The 21,332-nt window shown below is 38.8% G+C and overlaps 1 protein-coding gene and 1 long non-coding RNA gene across 3 annotated transcripts in view; one reads left to right on the top strand and one right to left on the bottom strand.

The window, feature by feature from the left end:
* naaladl2 (N-acetylated alpha-linked acidic dipeptidase like 2) overlaps positions 1–21,332 on the top strand; it is a 480,620-nt gene that overhangs the window by 15,993 nt on the left and 443,295 nt on the right. The window lies entirely within an intron of this gene.
* Positions 1,481–13,480, bottom strand: LOC145424374 (uncharacterized). 2 transcript variants are annotated; one of them, XR_013905431.1, is made up of 7 exons: positions 8,735–13,480; positions 6,551–6,583; positions 4,938–4,988; positions 4,269–4,362; positions 4,116–4,187; positions 3,928–3,993; positions 1,481–1,775 (listed from the first exon to the last, which is right to left on the bottom strand). It is a non-coding gene; the product is annotated as an uncharacterized LOC145424374 (long non-coding RNA). The 2 variants fall into 2 exon arrangements; XR_013905430.1 differs by lacking the exon at positions 8,735–13,480 and having other exon boundaries at positions 4,269–8,706.

Genomic DNA, 21,332 nt, shown 5'->3' with positions numbered 1-21,332 from the left:
CCGTATACATCAGACTGTTTACTTTGAACAAAACAATAAGTAAGATTTGAGTTATGCTGAAAGCATCTTTATCAACTGTAAATCCTCCAGTAATGTCAGGATAAAAGAGGTGTGTCTCGGGGCTACATTTGTCATGAAATAAAACATATGTAATAAGATCAGCTACCTCTTTACACTACAAGTGGAATCGCGGCTTCCATTACAACTGGCGGGAAGGTTAGCTTTTTCTCAGGCTATAAAAACACACTTTCTCACAAAATTTATGGTCTTTAAACTCAGACAGAAAACGGTTTCTTGTCTTTATATGGGCATCGGAGTCAGCTAACTCAAATTACTAACCTGTTTTATACAGAAAAGTAAAGACAGGAGCCATGAGTTGCATTTGGTCTGCAGGCTCTTCCTCGTCTGAGGTGCAAGAGCGTTGCAACGGCCTATCGCACTCACAGCTACTTCCCCCTATTGGCGATACCACATAATTACATTCTCATAACTTCAACTGAAAAGTGCAATATCACAATGCCTTTTACATAACTAAATATTTAAACCCAATTACAATTGTGACCATACACTTGTAGGTGTCACAATAAGACAGACTTGCCGGCCGGCAAGACTATTCTGTGTTGGTAATTTGTTCTAATAGATGTGAGCAGAAGAGAGAGGAAGACATCATACAATGAATTTTGATTATAAAATCTTATTTGGTTTTCATATGTGCCCATTTTCAGTAATATCAACTTTAATAGTAAGGAATTAACTAGGCATATTATTCTTTTCTTTCTCTATTTTTTTCCTTTTCTTTTGCCCCTGATTAAGATAAGATAAGATAAGATAGAACTTTATTAATCCCTCGGGTGGGTTCCTCTGGGAAATTCGACTTCCAAAAAAAAGCACAGCAACGACCGAAGTTACAGAATTGTTATATATATATATATATATATATATATATACACACACACACACACACACACACACACACACACACACACACACACACACACACACACACACATTCCTGTCTTGCATAACGACTGAGGACCGGGTAAGTGTACTATCAAAGTGAGGACCACCATTTCTGCTACACTTGCAGACAAACCTTTGCCATTTTTGAACACTGGGTGGCTCTCTAACACCAAAAATCACCTCAAAATCTTAAAACACTCAAGTAAAAAAAAAATCTCATTCTACTATCAGAATGAGGACCTTGTCATTGAGTGCTATTCAGGTGATTTTCCACCAGGGGGTGCTTTTGTGTTCGTTTCTGTCTATATGTTTTTTTCTGTTTGCATTTACTCCTTGACATTTTCTATTTTAGTGCAACCAAATAATGTTAAAGTTAAACAGTCTCAACTTTATACATAAATAGAATAACTAAAAAGTTCTGATAATCTATCAAGACAACCCTACATAACAAAAGGTAGTATTACATTTCAAATACCGCTGTAGATTTTATTAATAATTACCAAGGAAATTCCCACAATGCTGCAACAAGAGCAAATTCAGTTTATTTCACAATGTAACATCCTTCCAGAGGAATAATAATTGCTATTATAACAATGAAGACAACTATTAAGTCTAATGACTTACAACTAAAATAGTGATCAATAACTTTGATCGGTTTGTTTTGACTTCTGCCAAAAAGAAAAATCAGTAAAGCTTAGGATGGCTACAACTGTACCAGTATGACCTTCCTGCTTCCTACATAATTCCCAGCCGTCTTTGCACTGCCGTCTTCTCTGCTTCACTCCATGGCCTCTTGACCTTCGCACGGGGGATCTCTACAAATAACACAAAAGACAACATGGACTGTTAACTTTACAACATGTATGTAACCGTAGTTTTTTTGTTTTTGTTTTGATTTTGAAATGGGGTTCTGCTTGTGTATATTTACAGAAAATGCCAAACCAAACTGTAGGTTCAACAATTTACTCAACATTTTGTACCCAAGATATGTAGTAAGCACTTTTAAATTAAGTATTTTGAGTTCACAGAAACATGAGATCAGTTATTGAGTAATATACCTACAGAGTGAAACAGCAGCCAATTTACTTTTATACATTTTGTTTTCAAAGGTACATGTTGCATCTAGCCTTTTAAAATAAGATGCTAACTAGTTATTAGTCCTGTTAAAATCATTCATCATAACAATATTCTTGTAAAAAAACAAAAAAACTGTCAGACTTTAATAATTTGCTATTGTTTTAAATAAGGCAAATATTTCTGATGTACTAGTAATAAAAAAAACCTGTGCTGTTGGTAGTAGTTCTAATCTAGTTAACTGACATCACATATTTTAAGTCAATTTTTTTTTTATTATGAAATACAATTGCTAATATCCTTGACAATGTAACAAATTACCTAGATCATGATTCAGAACCAAACATAACTGATTGACATGATCTTTTCATTTTATCTGAATTTATGCGTTTTATTTGACAAACTGTCACAGTTTTGCGACTGGCGCACAGATACAATACCAAAGAGCAGAATTAAGTTTTGTCTATCATTAGTCATAAGGCCTGTACTACAAAGCACATTCAACACATCAAGGCTATCTTTCCATAATCTGGATTCACTTAACCTGAAAGTGGCGATCTGGATAAGTGGTCACAAAAAGCTTAACCTGCATGGTCGCATGAAAGGGGTGGCATTGTGAGCATCTGTTCACTAATGATTATTGAAAAGCGTACTGGAAACAGAAGCTGATTTTTCAAAAGATAAAAGTATAGTATTAGGCAAATATGAAGATATTAAAACAGACTGCAGCATAACTAAGGGAGGATTCAGGGTCACCTGGTCCAGCCTGAAATATATGCTTTAGCAAAAAGGAAAGTTTGAAGCCTAATGTAGTCTACTCGATGAGCTTTGTTGCTTGTACTTGCCGTTTCTTGCTGTCTTTTCACAAACCTCACACTGAAAATGATGGTCCATACTGTCAATCTAGTTCACTTTACAAATTTTGATTTTAAAACACAACATCTGTGTGTGTAATTGGTGGAAACTAAAATACGCATTGTAAAAAAAAATAACATTGAGATAAAGTAGTTGTCTTTAATTGGTAAATCATAGGACCTTAAACAGGTATTTTCTATGATAATATAACAAGACATTTTCAGCCTGCATTTTTTTTTTTAATTCCAGACTTGTGAAATGACCTGCAGAACCCTGCCATGTGTTTTGTAGTGCTGTTCTTGCAAAGTGTGAACTCACGCAACACAGCAGGTTAAACTAGTCACTCACCAGAATAGGTAGCCTAACAAATCATAAATGTAACAATAAAAGTGAAGCAATCATTCTTTCAGCTGAACTCTTTAGGGGTCATCACAGCGGATCATCTCCTCAACCTCCTCCTATACCAGCATCCTCCTCTGTCACACCAACCTTCTGCCTGTCCTCCTTCACATCCATGAACCTCCTCTGAGGTCTTCCTCTTCTCGTCCTGCCTGGCAGCTCCATCATCAACATCCCTTGGCAGCCTCCTCTGCACATGTCCAAACCATCTCAGCCTTGTCTCTCTTTGTCTCCAAACCTCTGACCTGAGCTGTCCCTATGATGTAGTCATTTCTAATCCTGTCCATCCTGGTCATTCCCAATGAAAATCGTCATAGCTTTCCTCACTACCATTTTGTAAACCTTTCTTTTCCCTCTTGCTGCTTTCCTTTTATAACACATCACCCCTGACACCCATCTCCACCCCCTCTGAATTCTCCTCTTCAACTTACTGTAAAGCAATACTTAAACATTTTCAATAATTTTTCTAATTACCAACAAAATAATTCTGGATCAATATTATCAAGAATTTTGTGTTTGTGTAGGCATATATTCTGCCACAGAGGACAAAACTATAAGGAAATAAAGTCATGTCTACAACCTGATTCATATACTGCAAACAGAAAATTTTAAATACATTTAAAGCTTAAAACATCTCACCCTTTGCTTTGGCCACTTTGGTTTTTCGCCTTTTCCTCAAAGCCAGTCTTGCTTCCTTGCTCTCTTCTAAAACAGAAACACACAAACAATGGTAGCTGTTATTGTACAAAGCAGATTGTACTGGAATAGAATTTGAGTAGAATACATACAACAGTGTCACTACATTTCAGACAAAAGCTTAAACTCACCATCTACATCTGAACTCTCTTCACTGGTGGGCTCCGGTCTCTTTTGAGAGGAGAAATGCTCAGAACTTCCACCTGAAAAACAGAAACATTCATGTGCCACATCTTCCTAATTCACTGTGTTTTTGTACTGAATGACTCTGTAAAAAACCTGACCTTCATCCATCTCACTGCCTCCTCCTTTTTCATTTCTCTGGGGGACACGGAGTAGCTGCTATGTCAAATATTAGCCATCTGGAGTCACAAAAAACTTCAAACACAAACAGTATTGTTGACAAATATGACAAAAAACAAAGATGCAACAACAACGTGCAAAGGAGCAATCTTAACTTCTCCAAGTGTCACTATGTCATCCTAGAAATGAAATTACTCTTCTTTTAGTTAAGATAATTAAAACAATGCAGCACAACCATTCAAAGGTGCCATTTGTGTAAACATGCACTGGACAAATGTAACAGTTTTTAATTTAGAATCTGGGTCGTGGTGATAAAACCACAAATCTCTGAGATGTCCTTTTTTCATGTGTTGTGAGTCTAGTTCTTGCTGTAATAAAAGAGCTCACTATAGAGTGAGTGTACATGATCAAGTGTTATCTGTTGTATAGACTACTGAGCACTGAACTAGGCCAACAGTGTGTTTCTTTGGCTGTAACATGCCACCCAGTTCATTTTACCATTAGGAACCCAAGCTAACAGGTTAACGTCACTCTCTAATATTAGTCAATGTCACATACATAACTTGCAGTTGCATAGCAGTTTATCAAAAATGCAGCTTATTCATGAGGCAGTATACCAACAGCTGTACTAGTGAGCAGGTAACACTTACCACCACTATCAGAACAGCCATTATCACTGCATGCGAGCGCCACGTTATCGTCTGCAATGTAAGAAATAAATATTGAAAGGATACAATTATATTTGGACATTTTTTATGAAGAGAGAAGTCTATAACATGACATTACTGTAAAATGTATAACCTAAGCTAATTTCTATTGTCATGAGCTTTAACCTCCTATGACCTGAACTCTTTCATGCCATTTTTAATTTCTCTTTGCTATTTGGGCTGATTGGGACCTGATGTAAAAACAAAGAATTATCTGAATTTTTTTTACCTCTCTTGTTTCTGAGAGGAGTGAGATCCACATACGAGGGCATTTGTTTTAAATTTCGATAGAACAGTGGCAGTATAATGTCCTTGTAGAGCAAAATTTAGTATTTTGGTCGAGACAACCCAAAATGTGATGTCCACATATGTGGACATCAGGTCCAAGGAGGTTAAAGTACACAACACTAACAATGCACCATAAAACAACAAGCAGGAGATCATGAATAGAAGACTAATCTTATTTTAAAACCAGTGCCCATTTAAATTTAAGATTATGCCAGTCAGGATTCAGTTTGAGGTCCTCTAGCAAGGAATTCTACATGTTCTCTCCTGAACAGGAAAAGCTGTTTCTCCAAACAGGGATTTAAGTGACATCAGCTTCCAGCTGGAAGCTAACAAAGCCAAAAACTAAATACGACCATAAGATCACTGAGCATGTGGGAAACCTGGTTAATAAGCATTTTTTTAAATTTGTTTCAGAAAAATACATTTATTAAAATCATCAACCAAAAATTTCTTTAAAACATACCACTGCTGTGATGCTGACTTTGTCCTATTGCTTGATTATATACCATGAGACGGTGTTTGTAAACACGTTATACATGAAATTAAATGTAAAATAAATTCTCAGTGGATCAAACTATCTGTTGCATAAATAAATTGAATATATCCAAATAAATTTGTCATTTGAAAATCTGCTCATCATTTCAACCTGCTTAATAACAAAAATTTTCACATGTGAAAAGATATGTTTTTAAAGTTATAAGACTTCACTGAGCTCGTGTATTCCTGGCTGTAAGTAAAATAAGATGTTGTGGTATGACCGTGGTATCAGACTGCAGAGGACTGCACAGGTCTGCAATGAGGACACAGGCTGCAAACAAAAGTTACGTTCAACAACTTTTTGTCTTTGTCTCCTGTTTCTGTTGTCTGTTTGGGACTGTTTCTCATATCTGGCTTACATCATTTATATTATAAAATGCTGAGTTTCAACCATGTGTTGTCCTTGTGCCATTTTCAGGTAAAGAGGCTTCAAATGATTTTCTGATCAATGCCTATTTTATTTACATTTTATGCAGAACGTGGGGCCGATGTGATGCACATGAGTATTGTTCTAGCAGCAGTTGTTCATATTATAAGCAACAAAGAATCACATTTAGAAAACAATCACGTCTGATCTAAGAATCACCTATTCCCACCTTAACTGATAATGATTCTTAATGCATATTATAGTTTGTAGTATCTGTTGTTTGGTCTGTTGTTTGACACTCCTACGTACGATTCAGTAACGATTAAAGACTACATGTTCAAATATTCGATAAGAAGGCACATACCTGTATTTGGCTTGCTGCCGTGGCTTCCTTCACCTAATACCAAAGACAAAAGTCAAAGTTACTTCTCAGTTACAGTTAAATAATCCAGTTACAGTCAATAATGACTTGGAGGTGATACAGTAAAAGTGCACCAACAGTTTTGATGCAGCCCATTACCCATTCATTTACAGTAGCTCACCTCAATAAATATACAGGTGTCTTAGCAGTGAGCGCTCATGCAGGTGAACCTGCTGTAAAAATTGTGACCTACAACTCTATCAAATTTAAAGTAAAACAAAAAAAAAAACATGGAGCATCACAACGTTTCACCCGTTTTAGATATAGTAGTATTAGGCATTTAAAAAACAGAGTGTCATATAGGAAAGCTTATATGCCTTCTGATGGCTACACTGTTAGAGTGACATCATTTCCTTTTTTAACATACTTTTATTAATTACTCTCTGTACATAAAGCAATATTAGGACAGCATGTTATTGTTTCCTCCAAGGTGAGTCTTATTATAACACTAAAACATAGCAGCCAAAGAGACAACACATAAACACACTTTCAATTGTTGGAAGGCACAATTATAACACACTATACAAAAGGCTTATATTTTGTATAAGCATGTACATTATTTGCTTTGAATAGCCAAATTAATACTACATGACAGCCTTGATGTTCCACAGAAAAACACTATCTGAAGCCCACTTCAGCAACAGAACACCAGGCCTTCTGTCCAGTTATGTTTGACGGTGAAAAACAAATGAGAGGAATAAGACAAACGAGGCTAAACGGAGCACGCTGCTCAGCTGGGTCATGCTGATGTGCGGCTACGTCAGTAAATATACTGGACGGACAGACGCTGCTCAGTCACTGAAACATCGACACCAACATAAAACTCCATGTTGGCGTAAACACGTGGGAACGTTTATATTTGATGGATAAAGGAGGACAATGATTTCAAGCATTTTGGATTGTAAACACTTTAAGACAACAAAAGTTAAAGCATTGCTACGCGCATGCGTCACACTTCAGTCGTTTCCTTTACATATTTTGAAATGCTAACTTGATAGATGTTATAGCTGGGCAACTGAGGTTGGGTTTTAACAAAAGATTAAAGCGCTCGGAATAAAAGTGCCTTTCGACTAAATCTAGGCTAAAATTGTGACTTAAAAAGAAGGGGACAAAACCCAGTCAAGCTATAAAATGCCTTAAAGAGATACCCTAAATAAAATGGTACAAACCACAGTTTGGCCGCTTGTTATCTTTAATAAAGTTTGTGAAGAATTAAAAAGCATTCCACTAAGCTGTGTTGTGGCGAATCCACTTAGCCAAAAAAATGGATCGGACATCAATTGGAGAAACGATAGTCTTTATATAAGGCTTCAAAAGGGGGAATGTACAACAAATAAACTGCTCGACATCAGAGCAACATATAATGGCTTCCCAAAACTTTCTTTGCTAGCTAAAAACCCAGAGTAACTTTTGTCTACCACAAAGGATTCTGGGAAACGCAGTTTTCTAATGAAAATACCTGTTAAATAAATTAAATCTATAATTAACAGCTCTCACTAAACATGTGACTAACACTTAAATCACTTACAAAATAATCCAAATGCTGTTATCAAACAAACTGCACTAAAGTTACAACAAGCTGTCTTGTTAAAAGGCTGGAACTCACACAGGTCTGCAACCAAAACACTGCATAGGATTTTTCATTTTAGACTTTTACTCACTGAAACCGTGAAAAATCTCTAACTTCATGTTTTCTTGCAAAAATCATGTTTTTACTGTAATTAAGCGTACATTTTTCCCCTTTAAACTGAAAACCAGATCCGATAATTATTTCTTACGTTAATTTTATATTTCTAAGAGCGAGACTGAAGAGAAATACAGATAGAAATTGCCAGAAATTGAGGGGGAGGGGACGGTAGGTTTGGCATAGAATTTAGTGTTAAATATATCACGAAGGAATCGGTTTTTGTTCCTATGTTCAATTATAAGAAAAATTATGCATAGTTAATTGTAATAAAATATAGATTGAGACGAACTTTATGCATTGTTCAATTTAAAAAAAGTATATTTACTGCCGTGTCATTAAGTTAAAAAAAAATTAAACTTAATGTAAGATACCTTTTTCTTTCGTTTCTTAGAAAGACAACATTTGCACAGTTTTCATATAGCAAAAATGTGAAATCTTACCTGCAGAAAGCGTGCTTTGCAGTCTTCAGAGCTCCACTTAAACGGCTACTCCGACTGTGGACTGAATGACGTCACATGCCCTGCAAAAGTTTGAGAGCTGCAGTGCAGGTGCGCGGGGGGAGGGTCACTGATGGAGGAGCAGAGAGAGCCAAAGTTTTCTCCTCAGCTCTGACTCTCAAACCTGATTTACAGGCTACAATATGTGAAATAAAGGAATCCTGACATTTATTTTAACTACAGTTTAGTACACATTATGAAATCACAAAATAAAATTTATCTAAAGTAAGATTTAGTTTTACAGTCTAATTAAACTTTATATATATCAGTAGTGGAAAGAGCCATTACCATATTATTTATTTATTTTACACACACACTAAACAGCTATATTAGGTACACTTTGCTAGTCCTGGTTTGGACTCTCTTTTGCCTTCAGACCTGCCAAAGTGCTGGAAACATTTACCTGCCCCTCCCCCACTGCAGCAGCTATGGGGGAGGTGCAGGGCATCAGTTAAGTTGGGAGCAGAGTGAGCTACAATTCTCTGCTCAGCTCTCACTCAGGCTCAGGCTTAGTGTACTGGCCAGAACACATGAAACAAAGGAACCCTGACATGTTTTACTACAATTTAGTACACATTATAAAAGCACATACCAAGATTTATATAAAGTAAGATTTAACTTTACAGCCTAATTTTACTTTATATACATCAGTAGTGGAAAAGTACTTAGTATTTATCTAAAAGTATTATTACCATAGGGAAAAGAAATACATATATATACACACAGTGGACTCATTGCGAGCCCTTCAGGAGGCGAAATGATGCAATTTAATGCAAAATACGTATTTCATCTGCTATGATGGGAAAGCCAGATATTTCATAGATGAAACTTTGAAATATCTGGCTTTTGATGATGATCAAACATTATTTTTTCTGCATATAGGGGAGAAGCATGTTAGGAGTCGAAGAGAAGGACAGGCAGGAGCGTGGAGGTACTATGACTGGCAAAGGGAGAGAGCTGGCTGATATGACTGGAGAGAAGGAAGGTAGATTTACTGTGTGTGCAGGAGACCAGGTTGAAGGTTGGATGTCAGTTAGAAGAGAAAGAGGAATTCTGCAGTTAGTTTGATAAAGTGGTAGAGAGTGTTGATTGGAGCAGACTTCAGTAGCCATGTAGGTGAAGGAAAGAGAGATAATGAGGTGTTAGATAGGTATAGTGTTAAGCAGAGAAATGCACAAGGTCAAAATTAGGAAGATGGAAATGGCTGGGGTGAACTCATACTTCAAGAAGAAGGAGGAACAGAAGGTGACGTAGAAGAGTGGAAGAAAGTGTACACAGGTGGCTTACATCCTAAACAGAAGGGTCAGTCTGAAAGAGATAGGAGACTGCAAGGTGGTGTCAGGAGAGAATGTAGCCATGCAGCATTGGACACTAGTCTATAGGATGACTTTGGACGTCAAGAAGAGGAAGAGAATGAAGGCAGAGACAAGAACTAAATGGTGGAAGCTGAAGAAGGAAGAATGTTGTGCAGTTGTTAGTTCAGGGAGGAGTAGACATTCTCTGGGTGGAAGGGAAGTGTTACCAGATGACTGGAAAAATACAACTGAAATGGTGAGAGAAAGGCAAAGAAGGTGTTTGGTGTATCTTTTGGAGAGAGAAAAGAGGACAAGGAGACTTGGTGGTGGATTGGACACTTTCCTGTAGTTCCTCAAAGGAATAGCTAAGAGAAAGTGCGATAGTCAGGGGAGATGGATAAAAGTAGACAGGAATACTGGGAGGCCAGGCCAACTGCAAAGATAGAGGTGGCAAAGGAAAAAGCTTATACTGAGTTGTACGTGAGGCTGGGTACTAAGGAAGGAGAACAGTACTTGCATGAATTAGCTATACAGAGATTGAGCTGAAAAGGATGTGCAGCAGGTTAGAGTGATTAAGGATAAAGATGGTGAAGAGAGTGTGTTGAGAAGATGGAAGATAGAAGTATTCTCTCACTGTCTTCATTAATGAAGACATTAATAAAGACAGAAACTGAGGACAGATGGAGGAAAGTTAGTGAATCAGGAAGCGCAGGGGATAAGTAAGGAGGAAGTGAAGGCAGCTATGAAGAGAGGAAAGGCAGTTGGTCCACATGACATATCTGTGGTTGTATAGAGATGTTGAGGAGAGAGGACTTTTTTTTTTTTTTTTGCCTTTCCCGTTTGGCTCTTTTGCCATCAGAATTATTGTCTAAAGGCAAAGAAAGATGCCCAACGGATTTACTTTACCAAATTGACCATCCCAGCCTTGCCGTAATGGTCCATTTGATTCACCTTTTATTGTTTATTTTATTTTCACTTGTTGAATACGGGACAGACTTGACTGGGGGAAAGAAGGGGAGAAAGAAAGAGAAAGAGCTGAGAAGAGGGATAGGGGAGAAGGGCAAAAAAACAAAAACCAACAGAATGGGCAGAAAAAGAAAAAAAAATGCATCTATCGATCACCTGGATCACCTGTTGAGAAAGAAAAAAGAAAACAAGCAGAAGAGAACAAGAGTAATAGAATAAACAACATCACAATGATATATGGGAATATGACAGTAAATACTAAATATTAAACATTATTGTGCAGCACATAGGATCAACAGAACACAGTGTGCTTTGAGGTAGGAGCCAAAAAGGGTGTAGTTTGTGGGTGTGATCACCCGTGTGTACACCTGTGAGCATGGACGCGCTTCCATCCATCCATCTTCATCCGCTTTATCCGGAGCCGGGTCGCGGGGGCAGCAGCCTAAGCAAAGAGGCCCAGACCTCCCTCTCCCCAGCCACCTCCTCCAGCTTATCCGGGGGAACACCAAGGCGTTCCCAGGCCAGCCGAGAGATATAATCTCTCCAGCGTGTCCTGGGTCTGCCCCGGGGCCTCCTCCCGGTGGGACATGCCTGGAACACCTCACCCAGGAGGCGCCCAGGGGGCATCCTTGTCAGATGCCCGAACCACCTCAGCTGGCTCCTTTCGATGTGGAGCAGCAGCTGCTCTACTCTGAGCCCCTCCCGGATGGCCGAACTTCTCACCCTATCTCTAAGGGAGAGGCCAGCCACCCTTCGGAGGAAGCTCATTTCTGCCGCTTGCATCCGCGATCTCGTTCTTTCGGTCACTACCCACAGCTCGTGACCATAGGTGAGGGTAGGGACGTAGATCGACCGGTAAATGGACGCGCTTGTTTTTTTAAAAGGTTCCTTCATGTAATGATCTGCTAGAGGGTGTGGGGGGGCCACAGCCCCGTCCTCCAGGGCATGAAGCAGGTATGGAGGAGATCAAAACTCCAGACATCCAGAGGCCCCCAGAACACAAGAGACCAAGGAAGACCAACAGAGGGGCAGCCGCGCCACTGTCCCAGTAAGAGCTGAGGAGAGTCCCAGATGAGGGCTCACTCAGCAGCCGCGGAGCAGAAGCCAGGGGGAGTTGCAGTGACGCGCCCGTGAGCTCCGCCGGCAGCCAGCTGTGCCTGAGTGACCGAGCCCCAGGCTGAGAGGCCGGGGGCACCCCACCTCCGAAGTGGCCCGAGCGAGCCCCAGGATCCAGGCCCCGATAAGCGGCCGCCAAGGAGTGAGCCGGTGTGTACCTGGACGCCCATCCCCTCATCCTCTCATATGCACTTCACACTCAACCAACGTGGAGACAGACATAAAGAGACGCTGTACACACGATCACACTCCCCAAGCATACTCAACGAACCGGGTCTAGGTACCCTTGCCCCTGGAGGGGGGAACTGCACCCAGACCCAGGTGGTGTTACCCTTTTCCCTGCGGTGGGGAGAGGCAGACCGACTCCGCAGCAGCAGGGAGGCCCCACACTCCAGATGGCCAACTCCTCCTCCAAGCCCCCCCGCTCCAGCAGGCCGCAGATAACGGGGGTGAGAGAAGACTCCAAACCTCCTTCCACCCGCTTATTGTAGTGTTGATGCATGTGTGTTCTAAGGTGCATTTAAAACCCAGGAGGGCATGGAGCTACCTGCCAGAGAGCAGCAGGTAAGCGCATAGTCCCTCCTGCTAGCCCTCAATGTCTACGTGTATTTAAAATTGAGAGGTGGGCAACCACGCGAGGGGTGAGGTGTACACCCTGATGGTAATTTGGATTCCGTGTATCGTGCCCACTCCCAGAGAGGACTTTTTAACCAGATTGTTTAACACAAGTTTGGAGAGTGAGGAATGAATAAGTGTACTGATACCAGTTTTCAAGACCAAGGGTGATATGCAGAGCTGTAGTAACTACAGAGCGATAAAGCTGAGACACACCAAGAAAGAGTTGTTGAAGCTAGGTTAAGAAGAGAGGTGATGATCCATGAGCAGCAGCATGGCTTCTCACTGAAAAAGAGCAGTGCAGATGTGATGTTTGCTTTGAGTGTGTTGATGCAGAAGTATAGTGAAGGTCAGAAAGAGTTGCACTGTGTCTTTGTGGATCTGGCAAAAGAATATGATGGGATGCTAAGAGAGGAACTGTGGTACTGCATGAGGTAAGTCTGGATGTGAGGGTGGTGCAGGATGTGTTCAAGGTGAGGGTGGGATTACATCAGGGATCTGGAGTCAGGAGGAGGGACAGGAAACAGAAATGAGTATACAAGAAGGACAGCTCATGCTGAATGGTATGGAGAGAAAGTTAGAGACAAGGCTGAGATGATTCAGACATATGCAGAAGAGGGATAGAGGAAATACTGGACAAAGGAGGGAGAAAACAGCATGACCTCAGAGGTCAACACCAGAGCCTCTGGTGTTGTGACCCCTAAAGAGAGCATTTCTCTCTCATATATATATATATATATATATATATATATATATATATATATATATATATATATATATATATATGTGTGTGTGTGTGTGTAAATGAATGATGGATCAGGTGATCACATAACATGTAATGTGATCACCTGATCCACCATAGAGATCATAGAGGTCCTCTTTTGGATTGAGATCTGGTGACTGTAGAGGCCATTTGAGTACAGTGAACTGAACTGTTATGTTTAAGAGTGCAATTTGACATCATTTGAGCTTCTTGACACTGGTTATTATCCTCCTGGAAGCAGCCATAATGAGATGGGCACTTCTGATGGATGGGACATATTTAATTTTTATAAAGTATTACAGAACACATGAGTCAATATTATATTGCATTACAGATTATATATTAATGGTAGATTTTCACTAATAGAAGCTTACAGTAGAGGAACCAGGTTTTAATATAAAAGGGAACACAGCAATATATGTATCCTTTGTACGGAAGCCCATGCTTTAATATAATCTATCAAAATTCACCAGTATGATTTATAATAGTTTGAAAAATACTTGAAACAAAACTACAGTTTCTTGCACATTGTCTATATTTATGTTATGTAGACACAATTTGTAGCTCACTACTAAAGCAGGGTCAAGGTGGTTTTTCAGATTCAGTCTCCTATTTGTGGAGATATTTTGGTAAAATATGCTGGTAACACTAAATCGAAAGCAGCCCCTCAAGACGTTAAATGATTTTTTTTAACTGAATGGTCTAAAAAAGTTACTTATATGCCATTTCTATAGCAGAGATAAAAGTATGGTTTAAAAAGAGACGCCTAAAATGAGAACCAGAAGGCAGAAATGATGAGCTGCATTAATAATTTCTAAACCTGTCTCACATTAACTGATCAAACCCATGTTAACTAGCACACTGTTTAGTTTAAATTGAAAATCCAGTCGTAATTTTTCAGGAACTGAAGCACTGTCTCATAGCCCAGTTTAGGCCAGTCCATATTCAATATTTCTATTTCAGCATTTAATTTCAAAAATTGTATTGGTGTGCTTTCCAATTTGAGTAGACCAAGACCAGATATTAAAAGTAAGACATAATAATATGTTTAACTTACCTTGTAGGGTCTTTACCCTAAAGTATAAAGTGCCCTCAGGTGACCTTTGTTGTGCTTTGGTGCTATATAAATAAAATTGAATTGAACTTCAAGGCGATAGAGCACTATTTATTTCTCCTTCATTAGATAAACTGTCATTATCTTCATTTGTAGTGAATGGGCAAAGACAGTAGTTGGCAGTAGAGTGCAAAAAAGTTCTTGGGTGCAGTGACTGTCCAAAAGCAGTAGGGGCAGTAGAGAGCAAAAAGTACTTGGGTGCAGTGACTATCCACAACCATAAGGGGCAGAAGGGCAGTAGAGAGCAAAAAGGCTCAGGAGCAGTGATTTTTCATAACCACTAGTAGCCAGTAGAGAGCAAAAGTGTGTGTATGAAAAGAATAGCAGTGTGTATAGAAGTGTGTATTTTTTCTCGTATTTCTATCTTTCTGAGGACCTCGCTCAAACTTTGAGAGAAGCATAAAAATGGCCTCTAGAAGCCATTACAGTGAAAAACAAGTGAGGACCATATTAAATGTCCTCACTTTCCCAAAAGGTCCTCACTCGTAAGGTCTAAAACCCGCGATGGTCCTCGCAAGTATAGCAGAACAAGCACACACACACACACACACACACACACACACACATATATAAATACAGAGACAAATATAAATAAAATATACAAAGGGGATAAATAGAATAAATAGGAATAAAAAATAAAAATACAAGTGAATTGCACATTTCAAGTATTGAGTCTATTGCACTGTTGACTATTTACAAAAAGTATTGCACAAGGTATTGTACCGTGAGGTGAAGAGGCACTACAGCTTAGTTGTTCCCCCCTCCTTTGTCCTCCTGATTAGAATCACTTTAACTTTTGAAATATATTTTTGAAATACTTATAAAAATGCATCTACCATTTTCAGATATATGTAACTGCTGGATATATCGTGAAGTGATTTAGACCATATGATCAAAGTCATGCTTCAACTATTTGGTTGTCTGTCTGTTTAGTTACACAATTTTCTGAAATTGTCCCGTATTTGCAGTCAGGTGAAAGCGTTTTTCTTTCTTGCTTTCTTTTTCTGTCTGTCTTTAAACTGTTGCCTTCAACACCGAGCTGCAGGCTAGAAGTAGAAGGAAGCAAATGAGCTCTGAAATACTGACTCCTTGGTAAAACACAGTCGGAATGACCTTTAGTTAACGGACAAATTGAGTTGCCGCCAGGGCACACTTCTGACTGTTGAGTGAACACTGTGAAGGAGTATGCATGTCTATGAATGCTGAAGTCGGCAAGTGCTTGAGATCAAGCTAGGGATGTGTGGGCCATATTTTATTTCAATACTTCCACAATACAACAGGCTCCGGCCCCCTGCGACCCTGAATTGGATAATCGACCGAGTTTTGCTTGATCTGTATTTAAGTAAGATAAACACTGGTAAATATTTAATACTAATGTTAGGGTTGGAGGAAAACCACCTTTATGAAATATATCCTTATAACCAATGTTAATAACCTGTTGGCACACGCAGTTAAGTAATGATTAGGGGCATGCTTATCTTTAATTGTTGGTGATTGTAGAAAAAAAGAAAGAAGTGATTGCTGCAGATGAAGTGTACCTGTCTCTGGGTTTCATTTACATAAAGCCAGAAAAAAGTCAAGGTTTTACATTTTGCAGTTTGTCTGAATCTAAAGGCAAACAAAATCATATATTCGGTCTGCATGCCCTGCTTAGAATCAGTTGTGTTTTACTGTTCCAAGTTACAATAGATCATGAGCAGAGATTACTGCCAAGAGAGAAAACCGCTGTGATTTTGAATGTAGTAACTGGATGTTTCTGTGACACCAACAGGTCGTAACAGGAAGACTTCATTCTTTCCCAGGGATAACTTAATTATCTATTTACATAGACATGGTTCTGCTGGCTCCACAACACACTAAAGCTACTTCATTCAGTGTATTGATATTGTGTAGAGATGGTAAAATTCACTGACAAATATTCATTAAAAAATGAATGTTAATAAAAGTGTATATATCTTTGAATATAGTTTTATTTGTATAGCAAATCCAACTTATAGGTATCGCAACACTACAAAATGCTGGTAAAAAGAGTAATTTTATTATTATTACATATTCAATTCAATTCAATTTTATTTATATAGCGCCAAATCACAACAACAGTCGCAAAAGATTGTGAGCTGTCAGAAGCTGTGTTTTTCTTTTTTTTTCATTGCTTAACAAATAAAATCAAAACAAAAAAAAACAACAACCTGAGGATAGTGATATATGCAAATATCACAAAAGGGACAACTTTAGGTTTCATTGCACCGCCAAGATCCTTCATCTTTCTTTTTCCTTGTAACTAAATGTAACAAAACTGTTTTGGTTCTAGAAGTTTGTTCTATGCTTTGGAGACAAAAGCTTTTTGTCTATGCTGGGGAGGAGAGCAGTCTCACTACTCCCTGACTGAACCCTAAGAACCAATCTTCCCATTTTTATCATCCTGGAAACTAGGAGTGTGATCCAGTACACTGATGTATTCTCCAGATGAAATGAGATATTTGCAATAACTGTCACAGGTGCCAACTTTACACCTCCGGTGTAGTTCAGGATAAGGACTCTGAAACTTGAACATAACTGAGGCTGGGGAAACTTTAGTTGCAGCATGATTTCTGGAATGCCACGACATACCTCAAGAGCTTGAGTTTGACCAAGTCATCTTTCTGATGTTTTAATTCCTGAGATCAGGCACAAAACTCCCAGATTTGTAATAAACTACCAGGGAAAATTAGTAGGCTTACCATTTCTTTAAATATACTGTTTTTAATAATAATTCTGTAAGTGAGGTACTTGGAAAGTTTTTAGTAATGCCTCTCAGAGCGTTTTGTCATGTCAGTGTCAGAATATGTCAAAGTATGCTTTACTTAGTAAGAAACAGCTTTGCATGCAAGCATTTGAATAACTTTGACATGATGCTTGGTGTGTACTGTCTGTCTGTTCCTTAGATGAAGCATGTAATTACACTTCAAAGAAAATGGAAGTGAGTCTGCAAATACGGCAGCCTTGTCTATGTGGCAGCACACTGTCATGTGTGACGCCGTGGCTTGACGCAGAGCAGGTTGTCACAATGTGCAGTAGTCTTTCATCTGTAATAACTCTGACTTCCAGTAAATGATTAAGACTTTAAAATTACCACTTTTTAAAAAAGAAACTCTAATCTCTTTTTTTTTTTACGTCAGTATTAAGGTACTGCCGAGGAATAAACCAGCTAAAAACTACAACTGCCTTCAATCTCCCTTCCTTTTCCATATTTTCGTGAAGAAAATACTCATTACAGCTGCGCACGAAACAGAAACGGCTTAGCATGCATAGCATCAAGACTGAAACAAACCGGGGCATACATACAAAATATCTTAGACTCGTGTACTTTTACACACATACACTCATCAAAGACCATTTTGTGTTCATTTCCCTCCCTCCAAGCAGCTCCTCTCCTCCCCAGTCAATTTGACAAATCCATTAGGGATCCATTACAGACTTTATGAAAAGCAGCTACATTATTTTTCTTCCAGTGCCGAGGAGCCACATAAATAAGCCCAGTGATAGTAATGGCAGTCCTGATGGGGGTTTAAGCGGGATATTTGTGTGTGAGCTGACATGTGTGTGTACACTTGTCCCTGGATATGTCATATTTATCCCTGCACAAATGTGATAGCTCTATTTATAATTTCTAAGCTCTTATATTTGGTAACATTTCACTGATTTCTTTGATGCTGTGCTTTTGGTAGTTCTTTTCCCCGAACTATCAAAATCATCATGATGCAGTTTCACAAGTTGCATGTGTGTCTAGAATATGGTTTATGTATTATGTTTGTTATTGACTGAATGAATGATCTTTATTAGTTCAATAAAGATCATTCATCAATTCATTCATTTATGTTCTTTGTTTATTGCTATATGTTTTGTATGTTACCAAATTCTCCCTGGCAGATACGTGTGTTAACTCGGTTGATAAAGTGTAATGCAAACAATATGGCACATCTTAGACCTTTAGTCACCTTTAAAGGACATTGTCATAGAACTCTACAAAGCAGTGAACCATGTTTTGAACACATTTACCTTGCTGCATGCTTAGCTTTCACACTGATTTTCTTTCTTGCTGCTTGCTGTGACCTTCATGCTCAATGGCTGCTACTGTCTTTGATAGCCATATCACTACTGGACAGGTCCATATGGTACCTCCACAAATCTCTGTTCAATACTATTTGTAAGCTGTAAGGTGACCTGTAGCCTCAAAGCCTGCAGAAATTTTTTTCAGCGGATTCAGAATGAATTAAACTTTGTGTTACCAATCGGATTATTACTGATAAAAAGTGTGACATTTTTTCTTGCTGTTTTTCCTCTTTGGTCAGGTTTAGGCACTAAAATCTACATTTTAGTATTTATACGCTAACAACTACAGCAATTTTTTACAAAGCTTGAGAGACATAGTTTGGTCACATCTCCGTCACTACATTAACCAACATTGAGCCAATGCATGTAATTCATTAAAGCATCAATGTTAGTGCTTTGGCATCTGCTGCATTGATTTTTGGAAACACAAGTTACCGTATAATGGTAAACTGATGGAGTGCTAATTTATCAGCTAATGCTAGTTAGCTTGGTTAGATTGCAGGTTGCATTCATAAACTGTAAATCTACTGCAAAGTTGTTGACTTGATAAAACATTTCACCAAAACTGAGGTGGAAACTTCTGGTAAGGTGTTTAACACACAGCAAGTCATAATATTGGAGAGATAATCAATTAGAAATGCCCCAAAAGGCTCAAAAAGCAAACACACAATGAAAATGTCAAGTTTAATGACTGAAAGCAGAGAATGAAGCCTCACAGATCGTCTTTATCCAGACAGCTGAAGATCAATGTGGCCACGCCCCAAACTCAGTTTTTAATTTTTTCTAAAACAAAATTTGGATTTTGGTGGCATTTTTCATATTCCATTAACAAAGTATTCGAAGAATTTTTTTTTTCATTTTTTAGTATACATTTTAATATGGGGATTGACACCCTGGGGCCAGCCTCAGGTGGCACGTAAAGAAACTTGTTTTTTTCCCCCATTTTAATGTTTGGTTACTTTTTCAGCTCTGAAGGTTGACCCTTGGTGCGTGTCCAGTGGGCACTTTCCAAGAATTCATATGTGAGAACCATAATGGCACAAATAACAGTGACAGCAATATTTAACAGCCTGTGAATAAAGTGGCCTACTTACAAAAGTCGCAATTTACTACTACTGACTGATATCATTCATTGTGATTATAGATTTTAACATCTTCATCTTCGCTGAAGTTGTTTGAAATTACAGCTGTCACATAGATATACATAGTGGAGTAAAAGGTGCACTGTTTCTCTCAGAGACATAAAAGTTTAAATACTGTATATATCTAATAATTGTACTGCAGAACTTATTTGTGAATTATCTCTGATATTGTTATGTGTTCACCCAGAGTGATTGGTAGTAATAAAATTACATTTTTGGTCATAGTTTTCAGTTTGATGCCTGGCAATGTGACAGAAAATGCCAAACTGGTACTTGATTGTGTAGTTTATATAGGGACTCTCTTTATCTCTTTCACACACACACACACACACACACACACACACACACACACACACACACACACACACACACACACACACACACACACACACTGGATTCATGAACTTTATTGGCTGACATGCACATGAACACAGACACACACAAATTCACACAAGAACGCACAGATATACTTGTACTTGCACTTATACTGTGCATGAAAATGTGAGAAATTGTGAGAAAAAAATGACATCAAAAACAAATAGATAGCTAATAGATTCTGACAGGTGGAAAATTGAGATTTCTCTTAAAATTGAGAAGTGGCCCTGTAAAACCAGACAATCTCACCTTGCTGGTGTTGAAAAGACCTGCCACGAGGAGGAAGAGGATATTAGACAAGCTGACAAGCTGTCACAAAACCCAACTGAGCTGCACTTTATGCACAAAGAGGAAAGGCCTAAAGGTGTGTCTTCTTGCCTCGTGACTTAAAGATGGATTCTCATGTTTATGTTTCAGACCTCCAAAATCTGCCCAGCAGGACACCCAGATGTTTTGTATTTCTTTTCTTGCTCTCTCTTCACTCTGTCTTGGCCTACAGCTTCATCAAAATCCCTGTCTTCCACTCAAATGCCACAAACTATAACAGTTCCTCTAAAATAATGTCAAATGTAAACCTCCCTGGGGACTTTCTTGCTGTTTTTACTTAACTTGACGAATAGCTCAAGTCATGTTGTGCTGTGGTGAGTTAACAGTGATAGAGCACCAATCAGACGTGTAGAAAAGTAGAAAACTTTGCACTGGTGCATACATGATATTGTGAAATCTTTGCTCTCTTTCATTTCCTTTGTTCATTGTTAGTATTCTTCCATCTTGTCTCAGTCCTGCTGCAGAGGCCAGGACCCCTGACACCTGATGTATTAGTCTGTCTGTGGACTCAGCAGTAGATGTTTTGATACCTTGAGTTCCTGCAGGGTGTGCCTGTGTGTGTGTGTGTGTGTGTGTGTGTGTGTGTGTGTGTGTGTGTGTGTGTGTGTGTGTGTGTGTGCGTGCATTTTATGTCATCACATGCAGGCCTAGTGCTGTGTGTGCATACATAAATGCCTGTGTGTGTGTGTGTGTGTTTGTGGAAAGAGTGCAGTGTAATTGCATGTACTTTTTCCAC

This window comes from Astatotilapia calliptera, chromosome 23 (assembly GCF_964374335.1).
Source record: "Astatotilapia calliptera chromosome 23, fAstCal68.1, whole genome shotgun sequence".
In the NCBI taxonomy this organism is placed as follows: Eukaryota; Metazoa; Chordata; class Actinopteri; order Cichliformes; family Cichlidae; genus Astatotilapia; species Astatotilapia calliptera.
Note: the sequence above shows the minus strand (reverse complement) of the source record. Positions and strands in the feature narration are given on the sequence as shown.